This window comes from Populus trichocarpa, chromosome 7 (genome assembly GCF_000002775.5).
Source record: "Populus trichocarpa isolate Nisqually-1 chromosome 7, P.trichocarpa_v4.1, whole genome shotgun sequence".
In the NCBI taxonomy this organism is placed as follows: Eukaryota; Viridiplantae; Streptophyta; class Magnoliopsida; order Malpighiales; family Salicaceae; genus Populus; species Populus trichocarpa.
The window spans coordinates 1,350,794-1,366,567 of record NC_037291.2 but is presented as its reverse complement, the minus strand read 5'-3'; positions in this window follow the sequence as shown (position 1 = coordinate 1,366,567).

The following is a 15,774-nucleotide window of genomic DNA, read 5'->3' as shown; positions in this document are numbered from 1 at the left end:
TTGAGAATTCCTTCTTTTTTTTTCTTTTCTTTTCAATCAAATGAAATCTAGGTAGTAAACAAGAAAAAGAGCATCCACAACATGAACTTGCCCCTCATGTGAAGCAACCTTCTTTGATGTATGCTGTTCCCTCTCTGCCTGGCAGTCTCATGGGAAAATTGAAACTCCAAATATTCCACCCTCTTTCTTTTTTTTGCTCTACAAATATTCGTACCCTTTTTTCTTTCTTGCTTTGTTAGGAATTGCCACTAGTTGGAAACTCATTTTCTAAAAGTATATTTAGACATCATTAGGCTGCCATGCACGGTTGGCCGCATTAAAAACATCGAATGATGCTTTTAGTGTGGCTTGGCCGTGCAATCAAACGGGGCAAAAGTTTGACATGCTAATTCTACCCTCCATGAGCTCTAGAGGAGGATGCCAAGTTTTAACCAATAAAGAACACCACCAAGTTCAATCAAGACAGTTATGCAAAATGGATTAGACCATCAATTGAAAATTAGGCACATTAAAAAAATCAGGGCACTATTTGCGAGAAGAAAAGGGCTTGATGGTGGCATGATGAGCATATATTAATATAAAATATAATGTGAGAAAAGAGAATGGATGTGAGAAAAAAGGGTGATGGTGCCATCTTACTATTTTAGGCGGTGCATCACTTTCACCAAGCACCGAGACAAAGGGTTATATTGGATGGTATTTATGCTTTGCTTGTCCAATCGAGGCAACCTTCGAAATGATGAAAGTTCCATCGGTGACAACTCCTTCATTTCTCCTACACGCCTATTACTTGCTCTTCAATTATTTTCATAGACATAGTCTGCGTTTTTCTTTGCGGTGATATTGTTTTTTAAAAAGATTTTTTTTTGTTTTATAATAATTTTTTTTTGTGTTTTTAAATCATTTTAGTATACTAATATTAAAAAAATAAAATTTTTAAAATAAAAAATAATATTTTAATGTATTTACAAGAAAAAAATACTATGAAAAGCAATCGTTACTACAATATCAAACACTACCTTATTGTGTTTGATAATATGATATAAATGTTTTTTTTAAAATGTTTTTTAATTGAAAATATATCAAATTATTTTTTATATTAACATATTAAAATCATTAAAAACACATACAAAATATTAATTTATTTTTTAAAATAAAAAAAAACACTTTAAAAACACAAATTCACACCTCAAAATCAAGCACAATCTTAGGAACGTACTTAGACTACAATTAGTGTCAATAATACTTTGATTTATTTTAATAGCCTAAATTATGGGGTGCCATGTGTTTGTTTCTAGACTATAACTATAAGGTTGTGGTAATCATTTACTCGTTGATCTTTTGTCATGAAAACGATGTACATCTCCACTTTAGGACTTTTGATAATCAATCCATGGACGTTTAGCTTTATCTTTGTAATTGTAAAATTCTATTAAGTGAAGACTGAAGAATTGGGTTACTATTGTAATTTTCTTTTTTATCATTTTCATTTTGGGTTAATGCTTGAAGGTTCCTGTATTGTTTTTTTTTTTTTTTTTTTGTGTTTAAAATGTTTCTCTACTCTTTTTTATTGTTGTTATTCTTATAAATATTTGTTTTTTTTTTTTATCTTTGTTATTTCTTTCTATAGAATCGATGATATTAAACATTGTCGTGAAGTATACAAAATTGTCATGTGTCCAATCCAATAAAATATTAAACAAATCAACTGAAAATATAATAAAATTAGAAAAAAAGTGAAAATAAATAAAATCGGATGACACCCAGAAAAATCTTATTTCATTTTTGGAATATCGTATACTTTTAATTGAAAAACTATGAAAATTAGAAAAAACAAATTGTGATTATATTGTGGTAGTTTTTTATTCATTTTCTTTTCCTTTTACTTTTGTAGTTTTTTTTTAAAAATTCATTTTTTCCTGTTTGTTTTTTGTATCTCCAATTCAAATCATAATATAAACACACAAAAAACATATTCAATTTTTTTCCCGTTCGTTTATTTATCATTAATCTTATTTTTATTTTTTCTAGTTTTTATTGATTTGGACGCATTTCATATTAATTTTATAGACTCAATGATAACATTTAACATCCTCACTCACCGGTCCTAACAGTATGATGTTACAAAGTCATATAAAATATTAAAAAAAAAAACGTTTTAAACACGAAGTCAAGAGTAAATAACCTCGCAAACATTAACCCTTTTTTTTTTTTTTATTATTATACAAAGGAGAGGTAGACCTCTTTGAAGAAAATATATTATTAAGGAAAGAAGACAATTAATCTTGCAGATTAAATTAAGAACTCATTGGCAATTAATACCATTGCTAAGCAAGAGATTAGATAATATGTATTTGTTTTTATAGTTCAACCTATTTTTTAAATAATTTTAATATGTTGATATTAAAAATTAAAAAAAATATATAAAAAAACCTCATTGATTTTTATTTTTATTTTTTGCTAGAAACCCTATATCATAAATGTGTATTAATCTGATCAAGACTTTTAGATGGTTGCCAGCTGATGTTGAGTCAACTAAGATTGCTATCTTAATGTTTTGGTTAAGCGAGTTTTTTAATTTGACTTAATCATAAGGATTAAGAATTTTGGATTTGGACATGACTTTTGATCTCAAACCAAAAACTAGCCGAATGTAAAGCACAATCACGTCCACATCACTATAATTACTCCATAATAGTGCTAGCTAGTAAAGTGAATTAGGCACAAGGACGAGCAAGTCAATTACCCTAGCTACTTCATTATTTTTAGCCTTGATTACTATAGTGGGGATCGATCAGTTTAAAGACTTGAAGGGCACCATGTATGCGGAGACCACCACAACTAGGTCATTACAACTAGCTAGGTCATGCCAGGGAAGCCATGGAAATTTCTCTTCGTGGGCAGGTAGCTAGCTCGTCGAAGAGACCGTGGATCCAAATATGAAACCATTCGATCGGTTCAACTTCCCAAAAGCATGATAGAAAGAGAGACTCGAACTAGTTATTGGTAGTTCTCCTAGAGAATTTCCTCCGAAATCATAATTTAACTGGATTTGTAGCTCATGATGGGTTAAAGTAACCCTACACAACTCCTTAGATCCCTGAACCAATTAAAGACATGCATGGAAGGAGCATCAAGAACCTCTTGATCACAGCAATGTGGCCGTGTAGCCATCCGCCTAAAACTTTGAACTTGAGATGGGAACTGCAACAGGCAAGTCAGGTGCTGATGTAATACGCCTCTGGGGTCAGAGGCTAACCCACCGCACGAGTGGCAAAGATGACTCCCATGTTCTTTCACTTATTATGATAATGCTTCCTGTAAAGGCAGCCTACAATTCATTGTATAGTTAGCTCGTAGAGTCGTCATTATCAGTACATGATGGAGCGACAATATTGCTGATCATGATATTATCTGCAATTTGAAAGTCTCATGTAAACTTTATCACCTTTAAGAAAATATCACGAACCCCCTTTCGTGTATATTCAAGATGCAATAATAATAAAAATATTAGACTAGATATTGTGCTAGAAAAATCTGAACCATTGATTTCAATTGTTAAAAATCTAATTCATAGTATTTCAAATACTTGATGTATATTAACTTTATTTTAGAATGGATAATTGAAATTAATAGTGTATCACTAATTCATAGTATTTCTAAGATTTTGAATTATAGACCCTTAATTAGACCTTGATATTAATTACTAATTTCTTAATTATGCTTATGAATTAAGCATTTCCCGAATTCAATTCAAAGTAGTTCAGATTAGCATAATAAAAGGGGAATTAACCCAGAGACTAAAGATAGAATGCTTGATGCCAAGAGCATCTTTCTCATGCAAATGGGTAAAGTCACGGGCTGCATCACATGGTGACTATTGAGAGTCTCGTTCGAATAATAATCAACAAGCTAGTAAGCATTGCATAAATGAAGGCATGCCCCCACAGCCGATATATGCCAAGGCCACCATAGGGCATTAAGTAAATTAGGCATAAAAGTGAAAAAAAATGGTGGTCCTAATTACATCTTTGGCTTCGTAGTAGGGGGGGGGGTCACTTCTCATAAGCTTACAATATTATTGAAGATCTCGTGAGAGACAGCCACATGTTGTGAATTTCTTGAATGAATTGTTCATCTAAGTGGATGATCTTATGAAAAGCTTCGAGGTTTTTCTTTTGAACCATTTCTGGAAAAGTTGGGGGTTGAAATCAATCAACACTACGCATGTCATGAAATAGTATGTTTCAATTTACTATATATATGACTTCTTGTTGAGCTTGGGATTATTTTTATTTTATTTTTTCTAATCATCGAGATCTTAGAACAGAATTTCCATAAATTACTTTTAAATCAAGTTTTAAACAAATAATTCGCACCATTCGCAGTACATTCACGATATTAACGTCATAATTAGTACATTCACAATAATTTATTTAATGAACTTTTTTAAAATTTGAATTTTGAATAATAACATGAATAGTTTTTGTTTAGCATAGCCGTGTATGATATTTTTATTAATACTTTTTAATTATATTAAAATGATTTTTTTCTTTGTAATTTTTTTTACATCATTACATTAAAATTATTGAAAAACACCAAGAAATGCATTGATTTAATGCTTTTTCAGGTAAAAAAACAATTTAAAAAGCAGAAGCTATCACGATATCAAACAAGTACCTTGAAGTGTCTTTGGTATGGTAATAGCTTTTGCGATTGCGGGTTAAAAAAATATGTTCAAGAAAAACTACAAATTATAACCAACTATAATTTGAAACCCGACTTAACTCGATAGATTAATTCAGGACCTAACCGACCCTCCTTCTAAAAAGGGTTGAATGTAATTAAAAGTCAACTCGGTCAAAATCCAATTTATTTATTTATTAATTTTAAATTATATTTTATTAATTTTTTTAAAAAATATTAATCTAGACCAACCCATAACTCATGTCATGCACCGATTAATCTTATTGGGTTTAATAACTAACTATGATTTTGTTAAGGCTTCTTAGTTTAGCTATTGTTAAGAAACAGAAAGGCTAAGAGATGATTTACAGTACTCCCTCCTGGCTAAAATGCGTACATAAAAGGAATGTGTACAAGAAAATATATTTCCGAGTTTAAATCAACTAATCAAGCGACCGACCGGACTTGATCTAAGAGAGTAAATTAAATTAAATTAAATTGGAACCATAAAGGTAATCTATTTAAATTATTATTTAATATAATATAGTCCAGTGTCTTATCATTTTAATCCAATTGAAGTCATGGAATCTGAAGTTGGTTGACAATCAGATGTTCTTATAATTATAACTGGAGTTCCATTAATTTTTTATTGGCAAAATGAATAGGGTTTTGAGAGATTAATCCTTTGTCCTCTAGTTTGTGGATGATTATTAAACAGAAAATCCTACCATTTTCTCATCTTCCAATTAAAAACAGAATTAAAATGGAAGGGAGGCCACAATGTTGTACCTTTCAAAAGTCAAATCAATACACATTTAATAAAGTTATATATATCTAGCTTACATTAACCAATTTAATTCTGCTAATTTTCATAAGATATTCTGACTAGTAGATCGAAAAGAAAAATTGTGGAATGATATAAGCAACTAAACAAGAAACTTGGGTAGAATAACATGACTAGCATTCTAACAGACATTATCAATGATAATATGTGTTTACATTTGAATATGGTAGGTTTTCAGAAAACAATTATTTTAAAAAAAACTCACTACATTGCTAAACTCACGTTCATAATCGATGCAATACCTTTTGAAAAACCTATGGACATACACACATATCATCAATATTGAATTCAAAACCAAATTATGAAAACAAGAATTTTTAGTTGAGTTAAATGTACATACAAGTAGATTGAAAATAGCTTTTCAATTAAGCTATGATACTTGTTTTGGCTGGTTATGTTAGTTTGACCTAACTTTTCTTTGTTTTTTTAGATTAATATGAGTGTCCGGGCCAGCTTGTGCGCACCTCAACTAATCCCATGAGCCCTGAAGCTAACGACTATGTAAGCCTCTAGTGGCCATCATATTAGCAATCACAGAGGGAACAAACCTCTTGATCTCAAGGTCTTATCACTAGACCACCTACTAGATAGTTTTTTTTTTTTTTTCATGAGAAGCAGCATCATTAGTTAGTTTTGGTTATAGTTGTGATGAACATGATAATACATTAATTATAAGTAGATGCCGACTAAATTAACCAAATTATTTGGAATATTTATAAAAATTAACTTAAAATTTATAGGTCTTTTATATTTTTTTAGATAATTTCATATAAATAATTTTAAGAATAAATCCAGTTCGGTTCGGCTTTGATTTAAAATTTTAGAAACTAAAATAAAAAACCAAACTAGATAAAAAAAAAAACATTGGTCTAACTTAAGACCCGTAATTTAAATTCGAGCTATTCAAATCAAACAAAGTAAAACCAAAATGAACTGACTCATTAGTTCAATTTAATTCAAGATTTTGAAAATTCTCAATTCAATTTTTTTTTATCCAGCAAGCCATGTATTCTCGTTTATAAACAAGCATTCTAGCCAGAACTCAGGCGAGCAAACTGTCAAGGGTCCCACGAGAACAAAATTGTCAAGGATAAAACGAGGATGGTGGGGGCAAAACAGGAATGCATGCGAGCTGATCCGCCTCCCAAGTCCTCATAAGTAAGCTCTGATCAGAGAGCATGCGGGATTTCCTAGTCATATCAGAATCCCTACATGAGCATTAATTCCTCCAGTTCAGCCATGGAAATCAATGGAAAGGAATGTTATTTTTGGGTTTCCTTTCGCTAGCTAGCTTGGAAGGAAGCAACCATATCTTTTGCCCTTATTCTTCACTGCTCCATATCACAGACACTCCCTTCGTTACCTTCAACAAACACTCTCATTTATTGCTTCGACAACGACTTTCAACCCTTCATCACCAGAAGAAGAACAAATCCCACCATGCAATTCCTTTTCTTTTTCTTAGATAATTTATAATTGATTTAAAGGATGAAACAAACTGGGTTTTTAACTGCCACGCATGAGAACAGGGACAATCCAAAACATGTACTGTTGTGAGTGTTAAATAATATTTATGTAGTCTTATTTATTAAGGGTAGAATAGTACTTTCAGTTTGACCTATATATACTTTATTTGTATTTAGGTTAACACAATGCATTCATAATAAACAGATTATTCAGAATTGTAGCCTCCTTTTTGTATTTGATCTCAATTACTTTAATATGGTATCAGAGCTGGTTTTATGGAACGAGGTTTAATCCCGAACACAGCTTCGCGGATCCAACTCTGCGGTGAGTTGGCTGGGGGTTTGCAGGGGGCAGCGCGCCCCTGCCGGGGTTCGGGGCAGAGCCCCGAAAATTTTTTGGAGTGAGATTTTGTCTTCCGCTTCTGCAAAATTTGGTATTTCGTCAGTTTCTGCAATTATTTTGGTATTTCATCTTCCCTTCAGCTTTTGCAATTTGGTAATTCCGTTCAGTTTCTGCAAATTTGTTTTGTGTTTTGGAGTAATCGTATAAGTTTGAGAAGATATTTGTTTAGTTTCTGCAATCTCTGTTCAGTTTCTGCAATTTGGTATTTTGTTTTCCGCTGCTTTTGCATTCTGGTTCTTTGTGATTGTTGATTATGGCTACTGAAAGAGATGATTCGCTTCAGTCTGTGAGTGTGAGGTTGGATGGGAAGAACTATTCGTATTGGAGCTATGTAATGAGAAATTTTCTTAAGGGTAAGAAGATGTGGGGATATGTTAGTGGAACTTATGTGGTACCTAAGAATACTGAAGAAGGAGATACTGTCTCGATAGATACATGGGAAGCAAACAATGCAAAGATCATTACTTGGATCAACAATTCTGTTGAGCATTCTATAGGTACACAGTTGGCAAAGTATGAGACAGCAAAGGAGGTTTGGGATCATCTGCAACGGTTATTCACGCAATCAAATTTTGCAAAACAGTATCAGTTAGAGAATGACATACGAGCTCTTCACCAGAAGAATATGAGTATTCAGGAGTTCTATTCTGCCATGACAGATCTTTGGGATCAATTGGCTCTTACAGAATCGGCAGAATTAAAAGCATGTGGTGCTTATATTGAACGTAGAGAGCAGCAACGATTGGTACAATTTTTAACAGCACTTCGCAGTGATTTCGAAGGACTTAGAGGTTCAATTCTGCATCGTTCTCCACTGCCCTCTGTTGACTCTGTTGTCAGTGAGTTATTGGCTGAAGAAATACGTCTTCAGTCTTATTCTGAAAAGGGAATTCTTTCTGCTTCGAATCCTTCTGTACTAGCAGTACCTTCTAAGCCATTCTCTAATCATCAGAACAAGCCTTACACAAGGGTTGGCTTCGATGAGTGCAGTTTCTGTAAGCAGAAAGGTCATTGGAAGGCTCAGTGTCCTAAGTTGAGACAGCAGAATCAAGCTTGGAAGTCTGGCAGTCAGTCACAATCTAATGCTCATCGATCACCTCAGGGTTATAAACCACCACACCACAATACTGCAGCAGTAGCTTCCCCAGGCTCTATTACCGATCCTAATACTTTAGCTGAGCAATTTCAGAAGTTTCTCTCCTTGCAGCCACAAGCAATGTCCGCTTCTTCCATAGGTCAGTTGCCTCATAGTTCCTCAGGTATGTCACACTCTGTATGGGTCTTGGATTCTGGTGCTTCACATCATATGTCTCCAGATTCCTCATCTTTTACCTCAGTGTCCCCTTTGTCCTCCATTCCTGTTATGACTGCTGATGGCACTCCTATGCCCTTAGCAGGTGTTGGTTCTGTTGTCACACCTCACTTGTCTCTCCCTAATGTTTATCTTATTCCAAAACTCAAATTGAATCTTGCGTCTGTTGGTCAAATATGTGATTCTGGTGATTATTTAGTCATGTTTTCTGGTTCTTTTTGTTGTGTACAGGATCTGCAGTCTCAGAAGCTGATTGGGACAGGCCGTAGGGAGAATGGGCTATATATTTTGGATGAGTTAAAAGTGCCAGTTGCTGCTGCTGCTGCTGCTGCTACTGCTGATTTGTCTTCCTTTCGTTTGAGTCTTTCATCTTCTAGTTTTTATTTATGGCATTCCCGTCTAGGTCATGTTTCGTCTTCTCGTTTGAGATTTTTGGCATCCACAGGAGCTTTAGGAAATTTGAAAACTTGTGACATTTCTGATTGTAGTGGATGTAAACTGGCAAAATTTTCTGCTTTACCTTTTAATCGAAGTATTTCTGTTTCATCTTCACCATTTGATTTGATTCATTCTGATGTATGGGGACCTTCTCCTGTTTCCACAAAAGGAGGGTCTCGATATTATGTCTCTTTTATTGATGATCATACTCGTTATTGTTGGGTTTATTTAATGAAACATCGTTCTGAATTCTTTGAGATATATGCAGCTTTTCGAGCTCTTATCAAAACTCAACATTCTGCTGTGATCAAATGCTTTAGGTGTGATTTGGGTGGGGAATACACCTCTAATAAATTTTGTCAAATGCTTGCCTTAGATGGAACCATCCACCAAACTTCATGTACAGATACTCCTGAACAAAATGGTGTAGCTGAAAGAAAACATAGGCATATTGTCGAAACTGCTCGTTCTCTCTTGTTGTCTGCTTTTGTTCCTAGTGAATTTTGGGGAGAAGCTGTTCTTACTGCTGTAAGTTTGATTAATACAATTCCATCTTCTCATAGTTCGGGTCTATCTCCTTTTGAAAAGCTATATGGGCATGTCCCTGATTATTCCTCATTTAGAGTCTTTGGTTGTACTTGTTTTGTTCTTCGTCCTCATGTAGAACGCAATAAGCTATCCTCTCGATCCGCTATTTGTGTCTTTCTGGGTTATGGTGAAGGTAAAAAGGGGTATCGTTGTTTTGATCCAATAACTCAGAAACTTTATGTGTCTCGTCATGTTGTCTTCCTTGAGCATATACCTTTCTTTTCTATTCCATCCACTACTCATAGCCTGACAAAATCTGATCTTATTCATATAGATCCTTTTTCTGAGGATTCTGGTAATGATACCTCTCCCTATGTTCAATCAATTTGTACTCATAACTCTGCAGGTACTGGTACTTTACTCTCTGGCACATCTGAAGCTCCATTCTCATCTACAGCCCCTCAAGCTTCATCTGAGATTGTGGATCCACCTCCACGTCAGTCCATCCGCATTCGTAAGTCCACAAAACTACCAGATTTTGCTTATTCTTGTTATTCTTCATCATTTACTTCCTTTTTAGCTTCTATTCATTGTCTCTTTGAGCCCTCTTCCTATAAAGAGGCAATTCTTGATCCGCTTTGGCAGCAAGCTATGGATGAGGAACTTTCTGCTTTGCATAAGACAGATACTTGGGATCTGGTTCCTCTACCTCCTGGTAAGAGTGTTGTTGGTTGTCGTTGGGTGTATAAGATCAAGACTAATTCTGATGGGTCTATTGAGCGATACAAAGCTAGGCTGGTTGCAAAAGGATACTCTCAACAGTATGGTATGGACTATGAGGAGACATTTGCCCCGGTTGCCAAAATGACTACTATTCGTACTCTTATTGCCGTAGCTTCGATTCGTCAGTGGCATATTTCTCAGCTTGATGTTAAAAATGCATTCTTGAATGGAGATCTTCAAGAAGAAGTTTATATGGCACCCCCTCCTGGTATTTCACATGACTCTGGATATGTTTGTAAGCTTAAGAAAGCATTATATGGTCTCAAACAAGCACCTCGTGCTTGGTTTGAGAAATTCTCTATTGTGATCTCGTCTCTTGGCTTTGTTTCTAGCAGTCATGATTCTGCTCTTTTTATTAAGTGCACTGATGCAGGTCGTATCATTCTGTCTTTATATGTTGATGACATGATTATTACTGGTGATGATATTGATGGTATTTCAGTTTTGAAGACAGAGTTGGCTAGACGATTTGAAATGAAGGATTTGGGTTATCTTCGATATTTCCTAGGTATTGAGGTAGCATACTCACCTAGAGGTTACCTTCTTTCTCAGTCAAAATATGTTACAGATATTCTTGAGCGAGCTAGACTTACTGATAACAAGACTGTAGATACTCCTATTGAGGTCAACGCGAGGTACTCTTCTTCTGATGGTTTACCTTTGATAGATCCTACTTTATACCGTACTATTGTTGGGAGTTTGGTATATCTCACAATTACTCGTCCAGATATTGCATATGCTGTTCATGTTGTTAGTCAGTTTGTTGCTTCTCCTACTACTGTTCACTGGGCAGCTGTTCTTCGTATTTTGCGATATCTTCGGGGTACAGTTTTTCAAAGTCTGTTACTTTCATCCACCTCTTCCTTGGAGTTGCGTGCATACTCTGATGCTGATCATGGTAGTGATCCCACAGATCGCAAGTCTGTTACCGGGTTCTGTATCTTTTTAGGTGATTCTCTTATTTCTTGGAAGAGCAAGAAACAATCTATTGTTTCTCAATCATCCACCGAAGCAGAATATCGTGCCATGGCATCTACTACCAAAGAGATTGTTTGGCTACGTTGGTTACTTGCTGATATGGGAATTTCCTTTTCTCATCCTACTCCTATGTATTGTGACAACCAGAGTTCTATTCAGATTGCTCATAACTCGGTTTTTCATGAGCGCACTAAGCACATTGAGATCGATTGTCATCTTACTCGTCATCATCTCAAACATGGCACCATTGCTTTGCCTTTTGTTCCTTCTTCCTTGCAGATTGCAGATTTCTTTACCAAGGCGCATTCCATCTCTCGTTTTCGTTTTCTGGTTGGCAAACTCTCGATGCTTGTAGCTGCCGCATCGTGAGTTTGAGGGGAGATGTTAAATAATATTTATGTAGTCTTATTTATTAAGGGTAGAATAGTACTTTCAGTTTGACCTATATATACTTTATTTGTATTTAGGTTAACACAATGCATTCATAATAAACAGATTATTCAGAATTGTAGCCTCCTTTTTGTATTTGATCTCAATTACTTTAATAGTGAGGTTTACCAAGAATGGAAGTTGACAACATGTAATGCAGATTGCAGGCGGGGAATGTAATTATAATTGCTACTATATATTAATACTACTTGTCATGAGTTGTGACCTAAAAAGAGTTAGTTAACATTGGGATTTGTGGCTTTCAGCAGGGCCTGTAACGCTTGCCTTGCCCTGAATTTTCCCTTTCCCTTGCTTATTTACGGAAATGTTTCTTGATTTCCAAATTAATTTATGTTCATTGCGCATGTGGTGATGGATGAACATTGCGAGTTTGAATCGTGTTGTCAATAATAATTCCTTCCAAATTAGTTTACGTTCATGATCAAGATTTTTTTTAAAAAAAAGATGCATTAAAGTAACTTTATTTTTTAATTTAATAACAATGTTTTTCGTTTAAATTTTTTTGAACCTATGAGAATGTCATAATGGACATTAAAACTATTCCGAACACTGTTTCAGTAGAATAAATAGTTAACTACAAGAAGGTGTAAATTAATAATATTGTGAGGTGAACGAATCTAACGCGTTTTGCCTCTCTCTCTCTCTCTCTCTCTCGCCCCCTCTAATTCAGAGTAGTTAAAAGTCTGTAGCAAGAGTGTGTGTGTGTGTAAAGTAGAGTAGAGCCTAGGAGGAGGAGTCAACCATGGGAACAAGCACAGGGCTCGAGAAGAAGGATGAGGTAGCAGTGATAGACAATTATTGGGACTCGCACAAATCATAATTTCTAGCGCGTGGCAGATAGAGAGAGAGAGAGAGAGAGAGCGGGGGGGAAAGAACCTTCAACTACTGAAATGTCCCAGCCATCCTGTCACCATGTCTTAGCTTTCCTCATATGTCCCTATAAAAAACACCAAAAACAAAAGAAATGGTACTGTGATGAATAGTGACTGACTCTCTGACTCGTATCCGTAAGTTAGGCTTTTTGGAGTTTTTTTTTTTTTTTTTTTACACAGCACAGTAAAAAAATAAAGTAACATTGTGGCGAAAATAATTTGGAATCTAACATGGTTTTACGAGTTGCGGATATCATATATGTCATGCGAGTCCTAATTATTATTTGCGACTTATTTCATAGTTGTCATATGTGACTTCACTCGAAATTTAAACCGAAAGACTCTTTTCTTCCCTTTTCTCTCCTCATTTCCTCCTCTCTTTCTCCCCCCACATCCACCCGTATCTCTTAGCTTAATTAAATATAATTTAAGTTGATAATAGGTTATTTTATTTAATAATTCATGATTTTATGTTGTTGTTGATTGTGAATTAACAAAATTATATGATGAAATAGTTAGTGTTGATTTAGGTTAAATTATAGATTATATTAAATTACGTATATAATAATAATACTACCAGTGAAATGCATGATTTTGATTGATAATTTTATTATGGTAGCGAAATTTGATGATTATAGTGTTCACCGATTAATTTGATGAGTTTAGTTTTTAGCTGATTATACTAACGTTATGGTTTTGTTGATAAATTATGCACTTTAATTAACTCTGAGATATTAATAAATTACAATTGTGTTTTGTTGTGTTGTTTGACGGAATGTCTGATAATTTAGAAATATTATGCCTCCATAGTGGTATCATTATTAATACCGACAATGATATCACTTATAATGAAGGAAGTTATGAATTCATAACTGCTACATTAAACATGTCTCTTAACGAGTTATCTAAAATGTTATATGATCGACTTGGCTGAAATGTGTTTGAAACAGAAGTTGAAATTACCTGGAGAATGTTGCAAATCGATGTCAGTCAAGCTCATTATGTCGGTGTACCAATTTGTAGTAACGAGAGTCTGAATTCAATGTTTGGATTTGTAAGGAACAATAAGATTAATATGCTGGAGCTCTACTTGAATAGTAGACCTAAACGAGAAAACTCTTATAGTATGGAGTTGAAATATGTTTGAAATAGAAGTTGAAATTACCTGGAGGATGTTGCAAATCGATGTCAGTCAAGCTCATTATGTCGGTGTACCAATTTGAAGTAACGAGAGTGTGAATTCAATGTTTGGATTTGTAAGGAACAATGAGATTAATATGCTGGAGCTCTACTTGAATAGTAGACCTAAACGAGAAAACTCTTATAGTATGGAGTTGACTTGGATTCTAAGTAACTCTCATAGATTCACACAGACATCACGCACAACTAGTCCATCTATGTTAGGTGGTAATGCTAGTAGACAAATATCGATGTAGGAAATTATTAATATGGAACTTCAGTTGAGTATGACATCTGCCTCATATTGCTATGAAGAATCCTAACAAAGAGACAACGATGATGACCATCCCATTGATAGAGTTGAAAATGACTTAAATACCCTTGGAATTACAAAATTATTAAACTGACATCAAGGGGCTTTTTTGTCTTTTCATTATGATTTGTTATCTATAATAATGTTGATTAAGGGGTAGTTTGGAATTTTAATAAATATATAATATTATTTTAAAAAAATGGTTGGATGTTCAAGGCATATTTAGAAGATGTTTATGCCTTCAGACAACGCATGTGGGATTATTAATGGCGGTTATATGTCAGTGTAATCTTTTCTTCTCCCCTTTTGTTTCTCTCTCCTCTCCTCGGGATTCGCCCTGATCCAACTAAAATTAAAAGTTGTCCTCCTATTTTTTTTTTTCAATTATAGTCCTTATTCTTTTGATTATCTTTATTTGTTTTGAATCTTTTTTTTATTGATTTTTAATCAATCTTATCCCTTACCATTTGGTTTTATTTGATTTTTATATGAAATATTGTCCTATTGTTTTATATCTTTTTCTTAATTGAATTTATTTTTCAATTTCATCCTTCATCATTTTATCTCATTTTATTTTTATATCAAATTTGGTTCTCATTTTGTTAATTGCTTCTTCTTTTTTTGGTTTTGATCCTTTTTTGAAATTAATTTTGTTTTTTTAGTTTCATCATTTAATATTGAATTATTGAAGATTGAGTTTCATTTTTTTTTTTCATGTGGTGATTTCAGTCTCATGCACTGGGTGAAAGGTATGAAATGTTAACTCAAATTAACATCAATCTCATTTTTATCTTTTTTTTACATCATTTTTTTTTCGATTCCATCCTTCAACATTAAGTTTATTGAAAATTGAGCTTTTTTATTTTTTCTTATTTGCTTTCTATGAGGATGGCTCAACCTCACAACCCGTTTCACGAGTTTGCCATGCTAACTCGAATTGGTTCGAGACTTTTTTTGTCTTTTTTGTTTTTTTCCTTTAACATTGGGTTGTCTTGGAATTCACCTTCATAATTGTTTTTTTGACAATTGTTCTTTTTCTGCAAGTCATCGTTATCACGACTTCACTTTAGATTCAATACAGTTACTACTATGACTTTTTTTTATCATATAATTAAATTAAACTATTTTATTGAATTTGACTTGAGTTGTGAAATCTTTTATGCTTTAAAACACACTGACAACACTTGAAAAAAAATTGAAGGTAAAAAAAATCAACCTATCTAGCTACCTATCATATATGGACTCATATAAACTCATGAGATACACAAAAGTTAATATGTTTTAACACATAAAATAGCATTGATTCTTTAACATTTTGTAATCTTTCCTTAGCTAGTTTGATTATATAAAAAAAGTTATATCTTTATCTATAATAATAATCTCATTAATAAAAATTACTTGAATTTCTATGTTTTGAGAATTATTGTAGCTAACAAAAAGTGGTATATATCATCAAATTTTGTAAGTGGACCTAAAAATGGATGCGATGGATGTCAAAAGGAAGCATCTTCTTAGTTGTTTT